At 42.3% G+C, this 18,125-nt stretch overlaps 3 long non-coding RNA genes across 3 annotated transcripts in view; 2 read left to right on the forward strand and 1 right to left on the reverse strand.

The window, feature by feature from the left end:
* Nucleotides 1-18,125, forward strand: part of LOC310842158 — a 405,803-nt gene that overhangs the window by 316,134 nt on the left and 71,544 nt on the right. The window lies entirely within an intron of this gene.
* The window catches only part of LOC310842223, a 249,232-nt gene that overhangs the window by 194,636 nt on the left and 36,471 nt on the right, over nt 1-18,125 (reverse strand). The gene's annotated exons all lie outside the window — the stretch shown is intronic.
* On the forward strand, nt 10,476-13,695 carry LOC310842346. Its single transcript, XR_014563083.1, has 2 exons — nt 10,476-10,537; nt 12,972-13,695. It is a non-coding gene; the product is annotated as an uncharacterized lncRNA (long non-coding RNA).

Here is an 18,125-nt window from a genome sequence, read left to right on the forward strand (position 1 = left end):
GTTGAAGGAGTTGGGTATGTTTAGCCTGGAAAAGAGGAGACTCAGAGGAGATATGACAGCCAACTTCAAATATCTCAAGGGCTGTCTTATGGAAGATGGAACAAACTTGTTTTCTCCTGCTCTGGAGGGAAGGACCCGAACCAATGGATTCAAGTTACAAGAAAGGGGATTCCAACTAAACATCAAGTAAACTTTCTAAGGGTAAAAGCCATTCAACAGCGGAAGAGTCTGCCTCGTGAGGTTGTGGATTCTCCTTTCTTGGTGGTTATTAGCAGAGGCTGAGTGGCCATCTGTCATGGATGCTTCAGCTGAGATTCCTGCATTGCTGGCAGTTGGGCTAGATGACCCTTGCAGTCCATTCCAACTCTACAATTCCATGATTCTGTTATACTAAGTGGTCCTGCCAAACCTCTCTCCAAACTGCTTACTTATAACTTCCCAGCCATCTTCAAAACATCTGTTCAACTGGGACAAGGTGTACTGACACGTGCATGTAGAACATGCAATCTGTGCCCAATCCCTGCAGCCGTAAGGTAATTTATTATTCAAATTAGAACACCATGTCCACTTTCTGCCTCCACCACAGTGTGATGGCTACGAGATATTCTCACAAATGTACTGCTCACAGGATGACAGATTTCCAAAAATGCAAAAGAACGATATTTCCTATCTTCTCCCTTCTTCTCACTGACATGTTAATTGACATGCCAGATAATGAAGTCATCAAATTATAATAATTTGGGGGGAAATCTATTATTGACTCATCGTGCTGCATACTTTATATGATTTGCTTATGCTAATTACTTGTACAGATCCTGCGGCTAAAAATAAATAAATAATGATTCAGTTTTATTTTATTTTTAACAAGGGACTGTACCTCCTTGCTCTGCTTACCAACCACCCTGCTATTTCCCCACATTAACCTTCCAGTTTCCCCTTTCCACCCCATGCAACTACTAATCTTGCTTTTCACCTTCTCAACCCCATTTCTGTAGCCAATTCTCTCTTCTATTCTGCAGCCCTGCTTTACATCCTTGTTTTCACCTTCACCCCATGTCCATCCCTTCTCCCCCTCCTTTTGTGCAAACCCCCCATGCACACAAACCAGCCCCAAAATAACCTCCTGCATCTTTCTCCTCCCTCCACCACAGCAACTACAAAGCACCCTTTTCACCTTCTGACCAATTCTGAGGTCACCATCCTCTCCTATTCTGCAGACCCTCTCATGACCCAGCTTTCATCTTCAGCCCCATCCCCATGCTTCCTGCTCCCTCCCACCTTTGCACACACACCCCCCCCCAATTTTCCCCATCGTTGCCGTTTTCCTTCTTCTCTCCTTGCTTTTTCAGCTTTCATGGGCACACAGATCACCTCCATTTCCATGCCTTACAATACAATACGATACGATAATACAATTTGATAATCTTTATTGTCATTGTCCCATACAGAACGACGAAACTGAAAAATCTACATAAGACATTCAAAAACCAACAAGCCTGCTATCCCTGCTATCCCAACCTGGTTAGCCCCCTAAAAACTCTGATACCCCATAATTAAATACAATATACTCCCATAGAGACTCCTTAAAGGTAAAGGTAAAGGGATCCCTGACCATTAGGTCCAGTCGTGACCGACTCTGGGGTTGCGGCGCTCATCTTGCTTTATTGGCCGAGGGACCCGGCGTACAGCTTCCTGGTCATGTGGCCAGCATGACTAAGCCACTTCTGGCAAACCAGAGCAGCACACTGAAACACCATTTACCTTCCCGCCAGAGCGGTACCTATTTATCTACTTGCACTTTGACATGCTTTCGAACTGCTAGGTTGGCAGGAGCAGGGACCAAGCAACGGGAGCTCACCCCGTTGTGGGGATTCGAACTATCAACCTTCTGATCGGCAAGTCCTAGGCTCTGTGGTTTAACCCACAGCACCCCCCGCATCCCTTAGAGACTCCTTACACTGTGTTTAAAACCAAAATCACATTTGGATAGAAACTGTTTCTCAGGCGGCTAGTCCTAGTCTTTATAACCCTGTACCTTCTTCCAGAAGGCAGAAGCTGAAAGAGGTCATTTCCGGCATGCGTACTATCCTGCGCTATCTCTGCAGCTTTCTTATGGCACCTGGAAGCATAGATTTGATCCAAGGTGGGAAGAGTGCACACCCAGTGCTTTTTCTCTGGGGGGACGCATACCCCTAAACATTTTGTGAATCTAAGTTTGGCTTCATTGAGGGGCAGTATTTCAATATGCATAGGAAATTTGAGTACCCCTAAACACTTTTTAAAGAAAAAAAGCACTGCTTACTCCTATTGTGCAGCCTCCCTTTTTACACATTTTCTGCGCGCGCACACACAGACACACACACAATTATCATCTTCACCCTTTTCCCTGCCTCCTCCTTCCTCCGTTTTCAACTCTCCCTTACAGACAGACAACCCTGATTCCGATCACCGTGTCTCCTCCTCTCTGCTATTTTCCACTTCCCTTTGTGCACACCCTATGCTGGTCAATGTTACGGTATCTTTTTGAATCTTTAAGACCAATCCTGTCAGTTATCGTTTTCAGTTTGAGAAAGTGATGTTTGTGTGATGGATGTTGGTATGTATATGAGTGTTTGCTTGTTAATAAAATATCTCTTCTAAACTACTACACTGAATCTGGAACTTCATGTTGTAAACTGCATACAGAGTGAAATGCATTGTGAGAAGGTGCAAATAATAAAATTATTATTATTATTATTATTATTGATGCAGAGCCCTCAGATGTTGCATTGTAGTGAGGTATTTTACTGAAACTTCTGCCATTGTTTAAAATTGCCATTTCCCTCTCAATTTCCTCCATCCCTGCTTTGCTCAAAGTTCAGCTGCAATTTTAAACCACTACTTGCCCCCTCTCAGTGTTCCATCCTTCTCACGCTTATGCCATGGCCACTGTTGTCGTGCAATCTGCCTTCTCTTCTGCTGCCCTACCCAGCCCCGACTTCTCGAAAATTGAGAGCTGTGATGCAGCACTGCAAATCCTCCTTACCTTTTTAAGCAAATAGGAAGAAAAGCTGTCTCCAACCACAGACCTGAGTACATCCCCTAATAAATTTAATGAGCTATAAGAATGTCATTTTAGCCACCCAAGTCCACTGGAAGATGTTAGAAAAACCTAATTCTTCTTCTTCTTCTTTGCCACTTGGCTTGAAGTGACATTTTCAGGAATGTTGTTAGCAAGAATCCTGTGTGTCGTGATTTTATTATAACCAAGAAGGACCAATAATGTAACACAGAAGTAGAGACAGGAAGAGGATGGTGTGATCCAATTTAAATAATGAAATATTTTATTCTCATGGTGGACAGACTAAAAGTTCATGTCCTGCTTATAAATGTCAGCATTTCTTCCTGCACTTTAGCAGTTTCTCTCTCTCCTTCCTTCCTTCCTTCCTTCCTTCCTTCCTTCCTTCCCTCCCTCCCTCCCTCCCTCCCTCCACCCCCCACCCCAATAGCTGGTAGGTTACAAGCAATACATTTTACTATCTGAAAAAAGGTTTGACATGGCTGTCATCCCGTTGAGCTGACCTGTGGATGTTATTGATCCATTCACTCATTTCAATTTCTAATCCACCCAATCACAAAATGTCTGGAGCAAGTGGGGAACACTTAAAGCAATGAGCCGATAAATAAACCAGTTGATAAAAAATACCCCATTACAGTACAAAATACTGTGCACTGACAAAACACACTATTTGCTTATCTCAAGAGTAGCTAATGTGAAGTCCTCTAAGTGATATAGACTACAACTCCCATCATTCCTGGTCATTGGGCATGCTGGATGGGATGGATGGGAGGTGTAGTCCACACAAGTTCTGAAGGATGGTGTTATGTACTGAAGTTCTCACCCTGGGCCAGCAGGGGGATACTGTAGATAGTTCAGGTCCACATATGCAAATAAGGGATTGAAAGTGACGTTCAGTGATTGGATAGTTACAGAAAATGGTTACTGTTGCATTCTAGTGGAGCTCTATATAAGCAGGCTGGCTGAACCCTTCAGTTCAGTTCTGTTCTGGCCTGTGAATAAACAAGAGCTGTTTGAAGAATTGCTGTGTCGTCTGATATGTTCACCCACAACTTAACAGATCCCATTTTGGCTACCCTTGCACTACGCCAAACTGCTGACTGAGTGCAATGACCAAATCACCTTTCATGGGACCAAAATCCTGCAAAAATGAACATACAATGCTGACTTACACTGTCATGTGTTTGGTCCATTGGAAGCCCAATATTCTACTCTGAAAGCAATACATCAAGGTCTCTGGTCTTTCCCAGCACTGCTGCAAGAGATCATTTTCTCGGAAAATACTGAGAACGAAACCTGGGAACTTCTACCAGCAAAGCCGGCACCATACCACTGAGACAAATGCCTTCCCCCCAAAAAATGCAAGATTCCAATATTTATGTATGCAACTACGGCAGCAAGGTTATTGATTGCCAAAAATTGGAAAAGCAGCAGCATCCCAACTAAAACAGACTGGTTATCTAAAATGATGGAATACTTCCATATTGCTGAACTAACAGGGAGGATAAGAGGAGATATGGTACAAAAAGTGAATAAGGAGTGGGCTATCTTTAAGGAATACATCAAAATTTATGTGGAAAAAGTAGAATGTCTGACAGTTATTGAGTGAATCCAGAACATGATTAGAGTGAAAGGAGAGTAAAGTCAAGATAGAAGAAGAGATTAAAGAAATAATGAAATGTGTTTAAGCTAACTGGAAAAATAAAGTAGCGTAACAACAACGGCTGGAAGTCAAGTCACTTGGTGGGTGTCCGTGTGGGGTAGGAGTGTAGGTATGTTGATATGTACAGTATAGGTGGGTATTATATAGAGTAATGTAGGTATGTTTTATGTTATGAAAATAAGGTAGTATGTATGTATTTCTTATAAATAAGGTAGTATGTATGTGTATTGTGTAAATGTATATGTATGTGTTTTATATGTTAATAAAAAAAGCAAGATTCTGTTTTGTAGAAGAGATAAAAAACAAAAAAAACAAATTATTTGTGCTTTTTCTGCTTTCCCCTCCTTTGCTCAGAGTTCAGCATATGCTGAAGAGAAGATCATTGTGCAATAGCTATTGTAGGGTTGCCATATTTCAAGTGAAAATCCAGAGACGAAAGCTTTTTTGCAAAATTTCAGAAAAACAAACAAACAACAAAACACCCCACCAAGTTTTTGAATTATTTTAAAGGAATTTCGCTATAATCTACACTTCAACATTGGTTGCCAAATGTCCAGATTTCCCCATACATTTCACTGACATTTTGCCTGGGCACTGTTACCAATGACTGAATACCGGCTATGTCCAGGAAATTCCAGGTGTATGGCAACGTCCCAGACGTAGGACGTAGGAGGGGGGAAGGGTGAGGTTGTGGGGAGGTTGGTGCCTAAGCTATTGACACACCCCCTCAACATGTGTTGGCTAGTACTTAGCCAAAATAGTTTGTAGCTTTGCCACCCCAGTAGAAGGCTGCAAGGTGGTTGGGAGTAGGGGCATGAATGGACCTCAAACTTCACCTTGTAACTATCGGTGCATTTTTTAAAAAATAAAATCAACATATTTCTGAGTAGCTCTGTGTCCTTTCCCCTTCAATCTTTGAATTTTGAGCTATCCTATATAAAACAAAGCTCTGTTATCCTATATACTATACATTTTAGAAAGTGTTCTATTTGTCCATCTGTTTGCTATAGGTGTGGCTACCTCTCAATGTACTGTCACCAAACTTGGCATGAAGGTTCCCACAGTCTTCATTGATGTTCAGATGCCAGGCACCATATTGATTCAAGATGATGGACCAAAATATGATATTGGCATGATTTCACCTTTTATTTTTATTTTTCCTTTCCTTTTTCTTTTTCCTTTTCTTTTTTGCATAGGTGACAATATCTCTTGAAATAATGAAGTGGGAGTGGCAATTTACATCAATGTTTGAGTGCAATTTTGAATCAAGATGGCAGGACAAAATGTGGCTTTGGTGTGAATTTGCCCAATTTTTGGCATGATGGGGCAAATTCGCAAATTGCACTACCCATTTGAAAAACACAATAATTTTTGGTTTCTACAAATTCCCAGGCAGTGCCAGGCAGCCTCCGCTACTTCACCATACTGGGGAATCTAGAAATGGCTCTAACATGTCCTTCTTTTGACCAAAGTGGATGGAATTTACAGGCACAGTAGCCCCTCCAAGTTGGATTAAGCGTGTAAAGTTGCAAACAAATAGGTCCAAGGGCAATTGTGGTGGAAGCAAAAGGAATTCACTTTTCCTCCATAGTTCATTGTGGGGGTGGAAGAGAAGAAGTCTGTCTCTTTCTTATGCTTAGGAGATGAGCAACAGTGTGTAGTCCTACTTGTACATTTAAAAAAACTTTGCAGCTTCACAACAGCCCTTCCATTCCAGTGCTTCTGTCCTCCAGTAGACATTATAGGCTTGAAAAGGTCTTACACTTCTTCAATGGACTTTATAACATGGGGCTTTCCAAAACACTGTCTGCGGAGTTCTGAATTGTTGTTTTCCATGAAGCAGAGCATTTGTTTGTTTGAAAAAAAGAAAGCTTAAATGAAGCTTTTAACTTTCAGAACTGCAAGCATTCCACATCTGGCAGAACATTGATTGGATTACAGGCCCAGTGAATTATGGGAAACTCCTTGCTAAGCCTGGTTCCCTCTGCTAGGCCTAAGGCATCGCAAAATAGAGGAGAGTCCCTACCACATAGATTGACAAGATAGCAAGACGAGAGAACCCCTTCCTGCTGCAAAAGTTGGGAGTCTGGAGAGACGGGATTATTAAAATGTATTTGAAAGAAAGATTGAGTTTTGTGCTCCCGGCATTTGCTGCAAATACAGTCGCTTCCGATTTGCATCGTGAGGCAGCAGAACTATTTCCTTGTAATTATGTGAACGTCAAAGTGATTGGCAGGGGGAAACGGGCTGAGCTGCTTTGTGACAGCACACCTGCCTGCTTGGTCTGCTGCAGAACGAGGATCTGTCACTGGCGGTGGACACTCGCTCTCAATCCTTAGTTCTCCGAGAGGCGGTTGCCATGGATACAACCCGAAGATTGCCTTTGTTCAATATGAGACTTAGTCTTGATGCCTTGGAATCAGAATTAGGATAACATTGCATTCAGGTGGGGGGAATCGTTATCATGCAATCTGCCAGCCCAAATATCAGGCCCTTGTTTTTGTTTTGTTATTAAGGACACATTGATAAAGGACCTACCTGTGCTCCAGAACCAATTCTATGCTAGACACATGGAGATGGCAGTTGGTAGCAGGACATCTGTAAAAGGTGAGCCAGGAATGCAGGAACCAGAAACTAGGAATCAAAGTTCAGGGGACACACAGGGATACACCAGATGAAGGAAGACCTAGGTGGTTAGACAAAGTCCCAAACCAAAGAGGAACTTCTGTGTATCCCTTCCTGTCCAGGAGGGCCCATTGTGTGGTGCCAGTCCAGGGTCTATATAATAATAATATAATAATAAATTTTATTTATATCCCGCCCTCCCCAGCCGAAGCCGGGCTCAGGGTGGCTAACAACAATAAAATAATACAACATTCTAAAATCATTTCATTATAAAATCAGTTCAAATCAAATTGATGGCAACCATTGGGCTAGAGTTCTGTGAAGATTGCCAAAGGAGGGAGTCAGGCTGTGCCCTGGCCAAAGGCCTGGTGGAACAACTCTTTTTTTAAAAAAAAATTCTTTTTATTGAGTTTCAATTAAATCATCAAAAAAAACCAAAAGAAATGACAAAAAGCAAATCAACAGTTTCAGAAAAAGAATTAAAGACAAAAAGGAAAAAATATTCATACATAATCCAAAAAGAAAAAGCATCACTTTCTGTTACAGTTCTTTATCTTATTATTTACATCATTATATCTTTATATGTTTATATCTTTAGATATTTAGATCTTTCTTCTACGCACCTATTGACTTCCTTCCCTCCTGATTTCGGGCTTCTTGGTAAAAAGAAATTTTCTTTTTCTCTTTTTTTTTCTTTTCTGCAGTTAATAATTATTGATGGTTTATGCATCATAAGATTTATATCAGACCAGCTATTGTTTTTAAATTTCTGTAATTTCCTTCAATATATACCATAAATTTATTCCAATCATTAATAAACTTTGTATTTTTTTGGTTTCTAATTTTTTGCGTCATTTTTGCTATTTCCACATATTCAAATAATTTTGTTTGCCAATCTCTGACTGTTGGGATTTTCGGACTTTTCCAATTTTGTGCAATTAGTATCCTGGCCGCTGCTGTCGAATATTGAAATAATGTCTTATCTTCTTTTTTAATTTCGTCCCCGATAATTCCTAATAAAAAGGCCTCTGGTCTTTTAGGAAAGGTGTATTTAAATATTTTTTTTAAGTCATTGTAAATCAAATCCCAGAATTTCTTCATTTCTTCGCACGTCCAGGCCTGGTGGAACAACTCTGTCTTGCAGGCCCTGCGGAAAGATGTCAAGTCCCGCAGGGCCCTAGTCTCTTGTGACAGAGCGTTCCACCAGATTGGAGTCACAGCCAAAAAAAAGTCCTGGCTCTAGTTGAGCCCAGCCTAACCTCTCTGTGGCCCGGGACCTTCAAGATGTTTTTATTTGAAGACCTTAAGTTTCTCTGTGGGACATACCAGTAAATTTAATTCATAAAGATCAAGCAGGATTCCTCCCAAACCAGTTTCTGAAGGATAATGTAAGACATACTTTAAACATCATTGAATATCTGGAGTGTAAGAATGAGATACCGGCGACTCTGATTTTCATCGATGCGGAGAAGGCATTTGACAGTGTCTCATGGTCGTTCCTATTAAAAAGTATGGAGAAAGCTGGGATAGAGGGGGAATTCATGAAAGGAATAAAGGCAGTATGCTCGAATCAATCTGCTAAACTGATAATAAATAACAACTTAACAAATCCATTTAGAATCAAAAAAGGAACAAGACAGGGCTGCCCCCTTTCCCCACTTCTGTTTATCATTGTATTAGAGGTAATTGCAAACAAAATAAGAGCAACACCAGAGATTCGAGGGATTAAAGTAGGATAGAAAGAATATAAATTAAAAGCCTACGCAGACGATTTGATGCTATCCCTAGAAGAGCCGCTAAAAAGTCTCAGCAAGGCGCTTGAAATATTAGAAGAATGTGGCAAACTATCCGGTTTTAAATTGAACAAATTAAAGACAAAAATGATGACTAAGAATCTGGGAAAGGAAGAAAGAGAAAAGTTAGAGACACAGAATGGAATCAAGGTGGCAAAAATATATATATATCTGGGAATCTGGTTAACTACAAAAAATATAAATCTAATTCAAGATAACTACTTGACAACGTGGAAGGAAATTAAGAAAGATTTAGATATATGGAATAGAGTCAAACTCTCGTGGATGGGAAGAATGGCGGCAATAAAAATGAACGTACTCCCAAAAATGTTGTTCCTGTTCCAGAACATACCAGTGATTAAAGGTTCGAAAATGTTTAAGGATTGGCAGAAAACCCTTTCGAAGTTTATATGGCAAGGGAAAAGACCAAGAGTCAGATTTAAGTTACTCACAGACCGAAAAGAAAGATGGGGATTCTCGGTCCCGAATCTGAAATTATACTTCGAAGCTGCCTGCCTTTGCTGGATCAAAGAGTGCATAACTTTAGAAAACACTGACTTATTAGACTTAGAAGGGTCCAGCAATAGGTTCGGCTGGCATGCCTATTTGTGGTCAAACAAAGAAAAGGTACATAAAGGGTTTTCAAGCCATATTATTAGAGGATCACTATATGAAGTTTGGGAGAAAAATAAAAAACTTCTAGAATGGAAAACACCCTGGTGGTTATCACCAACAGATATTTTAACAACCAGCACCTTAAACCTGATCCTATATCACAGTCAAAAGGATGTTTCAAGTTGCAGGACTGGTAGTTCATCACATGGGGCAACTATTGAAATTGCAACAACAGGGGACATTCAGTTTGTAACTTGAGGGTTAACTTATTGGTAAGTCAAGCAGGAGAGGTGTGCACAATTTTAATGTTTATTTATAAATCGTTTGGATGCCACCTTTCTGAGCACAGCCCCTCCAGAGCAGCTGACAACATCACAAAATAGTACATCTATAAAATCCAATAGCAATAGCAACGGAACTATAGCAAGGGGGTTTGCCATCCTTTAAAAACCGAAGCCACTTAAAACAGATATCCATATAAATTACCACCCGGCCAACAGAGTCATCGATGTTAAAACAGCCAATTCTGAAAAAACAACCACTGGGGATAAGCAACCCAAAATAGACATGTTTTCAAGGCTTGCTTAAACATGTACAATCTTGTAAGTCAGGCGGAGCCAGACTCAGTGACAGCAGTGGTGGCAGGTGCCCATTGTGACTCATAGGAAGGAAGGCAAAGAGAGCAGCAGTAGGTAGGGCCTGAGCCAATGACAGGCAGAATCGTCATCTGACTGGTTGTGAACAAGAAGGCAGCCGGCTGTGGAGTGGTTAAGGCAGATTGAGGTTGGTGGGACACTGCCCCATTCAACCTAATGGAACAGCCTCCACTGCTTCCAAGGACCACATGCCAGTGGTGTTGCAAAAGTGGGCGGAGCAGCAAATGTAAATTTTACCTTTGCCAGCCCGTTAATTCAATAGTGGCCACTGATGCCACACAGGTGGGGCACCATTGCTCTCCCAGCTTCTCCAAACACCAGCCTTTATCCAGAAAGAGCAGGAAGGAGTGAGACATGGTGTCAGGGACTGACTAGATGAGGAGGAATGGTGGAAGCCACCTGAGTGTCAGGAGCTCGTCCTACACTCGAGTAGAACTCTGGCAGAGACACATGCCCGACTGGCATGTTCTCTCCCACCTGGCCAATCGTTCGGGAGCTTCAAAAGCTTTCTTCTGCCCGAACTTCACAGTGACCGATGCCAGCAGACATTGGTACACTTAGGGATCTGCAGAGTCTTCGCAGTTTGTGTAACAGACCTCAGCAACTCAGCATTTTGGCTAATCTACTTTATTTACATATAAACACACACAGAGCACTGCAACATGGCTCCCTCTCTCTCTAGCATCAGACAGCAAAGAGTGAGAAAGAACAAAGGACAATAGTCCCAATTCACGGAACACAGTAACATCCTGTCTCCGTCATTTCCCACTCTGTGGAGTCAAAACATACACCGTCATGTGATAGACAAAAATTCCATGACTGCACCCATGGAGCAGGAATTCTAACACTAAGCCCCCCGGGGAAAGCACAGAGGGAGAGGATTTGGATCCTGGCTTCTGGTGGTAGGAAACCAGCCACAGCCCAGAGGAGGAGATGAGCTGGGAAGTACTGAAGGCAGGGAGCTTGAAAAATAGTGAAGAGGAGGAAACAGGCAAGGAAACAGGGCAGGGACAGGAATCAGATTTGGCAGAACCACTCTGATAGCTTCTCTGCTGACAGCTTGCAGCCCGCCCTTCCAGAAGAAGGTGTTCGTTGCACGTTGCCAGGCAGAAAGCCAAGCAGACACAGAGAGGGTCCCTTGGGGATTGCCATAGCCAGAGGGAGGGGCCTGAGATAGAGGGTTAGGGAATGAAGAAGGGGGAAATAAAGGCAACAACTGCTTCACCAAGACAGGAGCAACCTTCAGAAGCCTCTGTGTGTTCTTTGTTCCTTAATAATCATAATAGTAATAACTAGCAGAGACATCACCTTGCCAACAAAGGTCCATATAGTTAAAGCTATGGTTTTCCCAGGAGTGATGTATGGAAGAGAGAGCTGGACCATAAAGAAGGCTGATCGCCAAAGAATTGATGCTTTTGAATTAAGGTGCTGGAGGAGACTCTTGAGAGTCCCATGGACTGCAAGAAGATCAAACCTCTCCATCCTTAAGGAAATCAGCCCTGAGTGCTCACTGGAAGGACAGATCCTGAAGCTGAGACTCCAATACTTTGGCCACCTCATGAGAAGAGAAGACTCCCTGGAAAAGACCCTGATGTTGGGGAAGATTAAGGGCACAAGGAGAAGGGGATGAAAGAGAATGAGAAGGCTGGACAGTGTTCTCGAAGCTACCAGCATGAGTTTGACCAAACTGCAGGAGGCAGTGGAAGACAGGAGTGCCTGGTGTGCTTTGGTCCATGGGGTCACAAAGAGTCAGACACGACTAAATGACTAAACAACAAACAAAACTAGCTGTAAGCTAGCCAAGTGTTTCACTCTCTTTCTCTGGTCTACAAACAACCTGTTCTCCTTGACGGCTTCCTGACACATGGAAAGATTGGGCCAATGCAGGGCATGCTGGTGTGGGCAACCCAACAGGATGCTGGACTAAGTGGGCCATTGACTCATCTTACGATCTTAAAAAAAGGGTAAAGGGCTCCTGATAGTTAAGTGCAGTCACAAATGACTCTAGGGTTGCAACACTCATCTCTCTACAGGCCGAGGGAGCCGACGTTTGTCCGATGACAGTTTTCCGGGTCATGTGGCCAGCATGACTAAACCACTTCTGGCGAACCAGAGCAGCGCACGGAAACGCACCTATTTATCTACTTGCACCTTGACGCACTTTCGAACTGCTAGGTTGGCAGGAGCAGGGACTGAGCAACGGGAGCATACTCCATCACGGGGATTTAAACCGCCAACCTTCCAATCAGCAAGCCCTAGGCTCAGTGGTTTAGACCACAGCGCCCCCCACGTCCCTTATGATCTTAACCCCTGGTCTAAAGAATGGGGTTCCCACAATGCCATTGAATTCAGAATCTAAGGCCATAATCCTTTACTCAATTGCCTGAGCAGATAGACATGTATAAGACTGCAGTGTACATTTTCCTACTTGTGCTACCGAAACCAAGTACAGCAATCCTAATTAGATCTTGCCGTTTCCATCCCACAACGCTTGGAAAGAGACACGGTGTAAACCTTCGGCCATATCTATATCTACTTACATCAGCATACATATTTTTTAGGGGGAAGCGACGAAGCTGCAGTTTGCTCACATTCGTCCCTCGGGGGATCCAAATGGTAAAGAAGATAACCGTCTGGAGGAAGTTGATTTTCCTTAGAGCACCCTAAGAAAAGAGCACCAAATCGCTTCCCGGAAATTGCACATATAAAAAAACAGAAGACTCTGTTTACTGAAAACAAAGCAACAATGTCAGATTCTGAGTCTACTTCACTGCCCCCTTAAACCCCCGCTTGAGTGCTTCATCTCCCAGAAGACCAACTAACTCCAATTACTTTGCCAACAGCTGCCACTGGAAGGGGGAAAAAATATGTGACAAGCTTGAAAATATTTCCCCTCCTTTGGCATTTTCAGATTTTGAGAGATGGGCAGAAACTGGAGGCCCTCTTCATTGAATCAATGTTGTGCCAAGGAAAGTCTGGGCAGTGTTGTTCAGAAATTCCTACATTCTTTTTCTCCAAAGGTTGAAGAAGGGACAGGAAGTGGTTGTGTGGATTTGTGGCTCAGTGATGATCTGGCTACAGCTTCTTTAAAAACACAACACTTAATTGAATTTCCTGCAAGGATCGTCTGGTTATTTTTCTCAGTTGTAAGACATTTAATTAAATATTGTGCATGGGTAGCATCGTCATCACATATTATATTTAATACCCATCCTTCACCATAAGGTGTCAGGGCAGGTTACATCTGAAAAAAGATGTTGCAGTATAATAAATCAAGCGAAACAAGCATGTCCCTGGGACTGCTTTTTTTTTGTTTTTTTTTATTCATTAAATTTATATCCCACCCTTTCATCTGAGAATCACAAGGCAGTTTACAGCATTAAAAAACAAAAATGCATAATATAATAACGAACAAAACTACCCCTCCACATACATAGTTTAAATGGCCGTAGATCACTTTAAACAGCCAAAAACCAGAGAAAATGCATGTTTTTGCCTTGCACCTAAAAATGGGTTGTTTTAGTATCATTCTGTTGGTTGGGTGATAAGATGATAGATTGATGAAAGACGAAAGATGATAGATAGATAGATAGATAGATAGATAGATAGATAGATAGATAGATGATAGATAGATAGATAGATAGATGATAGATAGATAGATAGATAGATAGATAGATAGATGATAGATAGATAGATAGATAGATAGATAGATAGATAGATAGATAGATAGAGATAGATAGATAGATAGATAGATAGATAGATAGATAGATAGATAGACAGACAGACAGACAGACAGACAGACAGACAGACAGACAGACAGAATTATTAGGTGTACATCTTAACCCCTGTAAGCAAATACAAGGAATAGTGCTCTGATCTTTTCTGCAGCTATTAGGGTCAGGATGTTAACAGTTCTTTCCAGGTCACATAGAGATCCCCTAACAATCTGGAGCAAATGTGGAGTTGATACATAGAGAGGAGATGGAGGGGATGTTCCATTGCTCTCATGCAATTAGAGGAGGTGTGTAGTGGTGATAGGGGATTCCCTACTGAGGGGAACAGAAGCAGTGATCTGTGGGCCTGACAAGATGTCTCGGGAGGTGTGCTGTCTCCCCGGGGCTAAGATCCAAGATGTAACTGAACGACTGCAAGGAATCATAAAACCCACTGACAAATACCCCTTCCTCTTGGTTCATGTGGGAACCAATGACACTGCAAGCAATAGCCTCCAGAAGATCAAAAGAGACTACGAGGCTCTGGGCAGGAAATTGAAGCAATTAAATGCACAAATTGTCATCTCATCTGTCCTCCCAGTTGAACGACGTGGCCCAGGGAGAGAGGGGAAAATAGTGGAAGTGAATAGCTGGCTTCGCAAATGGTGTAAACAGGAACGGTTTGGATTCTTAGATCACGGACTGCAGTTTCTTGAAGATGGACTTCTGGCAAGCGATGGGCTGCACCTCACAACGGTTCGGAGGAATGTTTTTGCCAAAAATCTCAGAAACCTCATCAGGAGGGCTTTAAACTGACTAATGTGGGGGAGGGAGACAGTGCTCCTGAAGGTAGGAGTCTATCAAATGATGAAGATGATCATCCAAATGTCATAGACCAAATGGAGCAAACAGCACAGAGACCTAGTGGTGGAAGGAAAAAATCCTTAAATAAGAACACGGGGGAATGATTAATGGACTTCAATGTCTGTACACTAATGCGCAAAGCATGGGAAATAAACAAGATGAGCTTGAGCTCTTGGTACAGCAAACTAAATATGACATAATAGGCATCACTGAAACCTGGTGGGATAAGTCCCATGATTGGAATGTAATAATAGAGGGATACAATCTATTTCAGAGAAACAGACCAGACAAGAAAGGAGGAGGAGTGGCGTTATATGTCAGGGATGTGTATACCTGTGAAGAGATCCATGATTTAGAACCACAAAGCCAAAGTGAGAGAATTTGGGTCAAAATTAAGGGAGAGAAGAATAACAGTGACCTCATTGTAGGAGTTTACTATAGATCCCCAAGCCAAACGGAGGACATAGATGATGCCTTCCTGAAACAGATGGCCAAGCATGCAAAAGGAAGGGAGATAGTAGTAATGGGGGACTTCAATTACCCAGATATTTGTTGGATGTCAAACTCAGCCAAGAGCATAAGGTCAAACAGATTCCTCACTGGCCTTGCAGACAACTTCATTGTCCAGAAAGTGGGAGAAGCAACAAGAGGAACAGCCATTTTAGATCTGGTCCTAACCAATGTTGATGACCTGGTTAGTGGGGTAGAAGTGGAAGGATCATTAGGCGCGAGTGATCATGCTCTTCTGAAGTTTACTATACAGCAGAAAGGAGCAGCCAAGCATACTAGGACACTCAATTTCTTGACTTTAAGAAAGCTGACTTCATAAAACTTAGGGAAATGCTGGGTGAGATCCCATGGACAGTAATACTAAAAGGAAAGGGAGTTCATGATGGCTGGGAGTTTGTTAAGAGGGAGATAGTAAAAGCACAACTTCAGGCAATACCAATGAGACGGAAACATGGAAGGTGCCTAAAGAAGCCAGGGTGGCTATCTAAGGAACTTTTAACTGAGTTAAGATTAAAAAAGGATGTGTACAAAAAATGGAAAAGGGAGGAAACCACCAAAGAGGAATTCAAACAAATAGCCAGCACATGTAGACACAAAGTCAGAAAAGCTAAAGCACAGAATGAACTCAGGCTTGCTAGAGAGGTTAAAAGCAACAAAAAAGGCTTTTATGGGTATGTCCGTAGCAAAAGGAAGAACAAAGAAACAGTGGGGTCACTCAGAGGAGAAGATGGTGAAATGCAAACAGGGGACACAGAAAGGGCTGAACTCCTCAATGCCTTCTTTGCCTCAGTCTTCTCCGATAAAGGAAACAAGAAGAATTTGGAGCAAATGATTCAGCAGAGGAAACACAGCCCAGAATAACTAAGGAGATAGTACAAGAATACTTGACTAGTTTAGATGTATTCAAGTCTCCAGGGCCAGATGAACTGCATCCAAGAGTATTAAAAGAACTGGCAGATGTGATCTCAGAACCACTGGCTGTCATCTTTGAGAATTCCTGGAGAACAGGCGAAGTCCCGGCAGATTGGAGGAGGGCAAATGTTGTCCCTATTTTCAAAAAGGGGGAAAGAGAGGACCCAAATAATTACCGCCCAGTCAGTCTGACATCAATACCAGGGAAGATTCTGGAGCAGATCATTAAGCAAACAGTCTGTGAGCACCTAGAAAGGAATGCTGTGATCACCAATAGTCAGCATGGATTTCTGAAAAATAAGTCATGTCAGACGAACCTGATCTCGTTTTATGACAGAATTACAAGCCTGGTAGATGAAGGGAACGCAGTGGATGTAGCCTACCTTGATTTCAGCAAGGTATTTGACAAGGTGCCCCATGATATTCTTATAAAGAAGCTGGTAAAATGCGGTCTTGACTATGCTACCACTCAGTGGATTTGTAACTGGCTGACTGACCGAACCCAAAGGGTGCTCATCAATGGTTCCTCTTCATCCTGGAGAAGAGTGACTAGTGGGGTGCCACAGGGTTCTGTCTTGGGCCCGGTCTTATTCAACATCTTTATCAATGACTTGGATGATGGACTCAAGGGCATCCTGATCAAATTTGCAGATGACACCAAACTGGGAGGGGTGGCTAACACCCCAGAGGACAGGATCACACTTCAAAACGACCTTGACAGATTAGAGAACTGGGCCAAAACAAACAAGATGAACTTTAACAGGGAGAAATATAAAGTATTGCACTTGGGCAAAAAAAATGAGAGGCACAAATACAAGATGGGTGACACTTGGCTTGAGAGCAGTACATGTGAAAAGGATCTAGGAGTCTTGGTTGACCACAAACTTGACATGAGCCAACAGTGTGACACGGCAGCTAAAAAAGCCAATGCAATTCTGGGCTGCATCAATAGGAGTATAGCATCTAGATCAAGGGAAGTAATAGTGCCACTGTATTCTGCTCTGGTCAGACCTCACCTGGAGTACTGTGTCCAGTTCTGGGCACCACAGTTCAAGAAGGACACTGACAAACTGGAACGTGTCCAGAGGAGGGCAACCAAAACGGTCAAAGGCCTGGAAACGATGCCTTATGAGGAACGGCTAAAGGAGCTGGGCATGTTTAGCCTGGAGAAGAGGAGGTTAAGGGGTGATATGATAGCCATGTTCAAATATATAAAAGGATGTCATATAGAGGAGGGAGAAAGGTTGCTTTCTGCTGCTCCAGAGAAGCGGACACGGAGCAATGGATCCAAACTACAAGAAAGAAGATTCCACCTAAACATTAGGAAGAACTTCCTGACAGTAAGAGCTGTTCGACAGTGGAATTTGCTGCCCAGGAGTGTGGTGGAGTCTCCTTCTTTGGAGGTCTTTAAGCAGAGGCTTGACAACCATATGTCAGGAGTGCTCTGATGGTGTTTCCTGCTTGGCAGGGGGTTAGACTCGATGGCCCTTGTGGTCTCTTCCAACTCTATGATTCTAATTATTTCGCATGCAGAATCATTTAATTGGATACAACACAGAGATATTTCTTTATCAAAATACTTGTATACCACAATTTCATTAAAAAGGTTATAAATACACACACACATATATATATCATTTCAGAAAATAAAATTAGCCTAACTTCTATTGCATATCCTGTATTTGTCCTCCAATTATTTTTCTGATTTGCAGGCTC

The sequence above is a fragment of the Podarcis gaigeae genome (genome assembly GCF_964106915.1).
Source record: "Podarcis gaigeae genome assembly, chromosome: 3".
NCBI lineage: Eukaryota > Metazoa > Chordata > Lepidosauria > Squamata > Lacertidae > Podarcis > Podarcis gaigeae.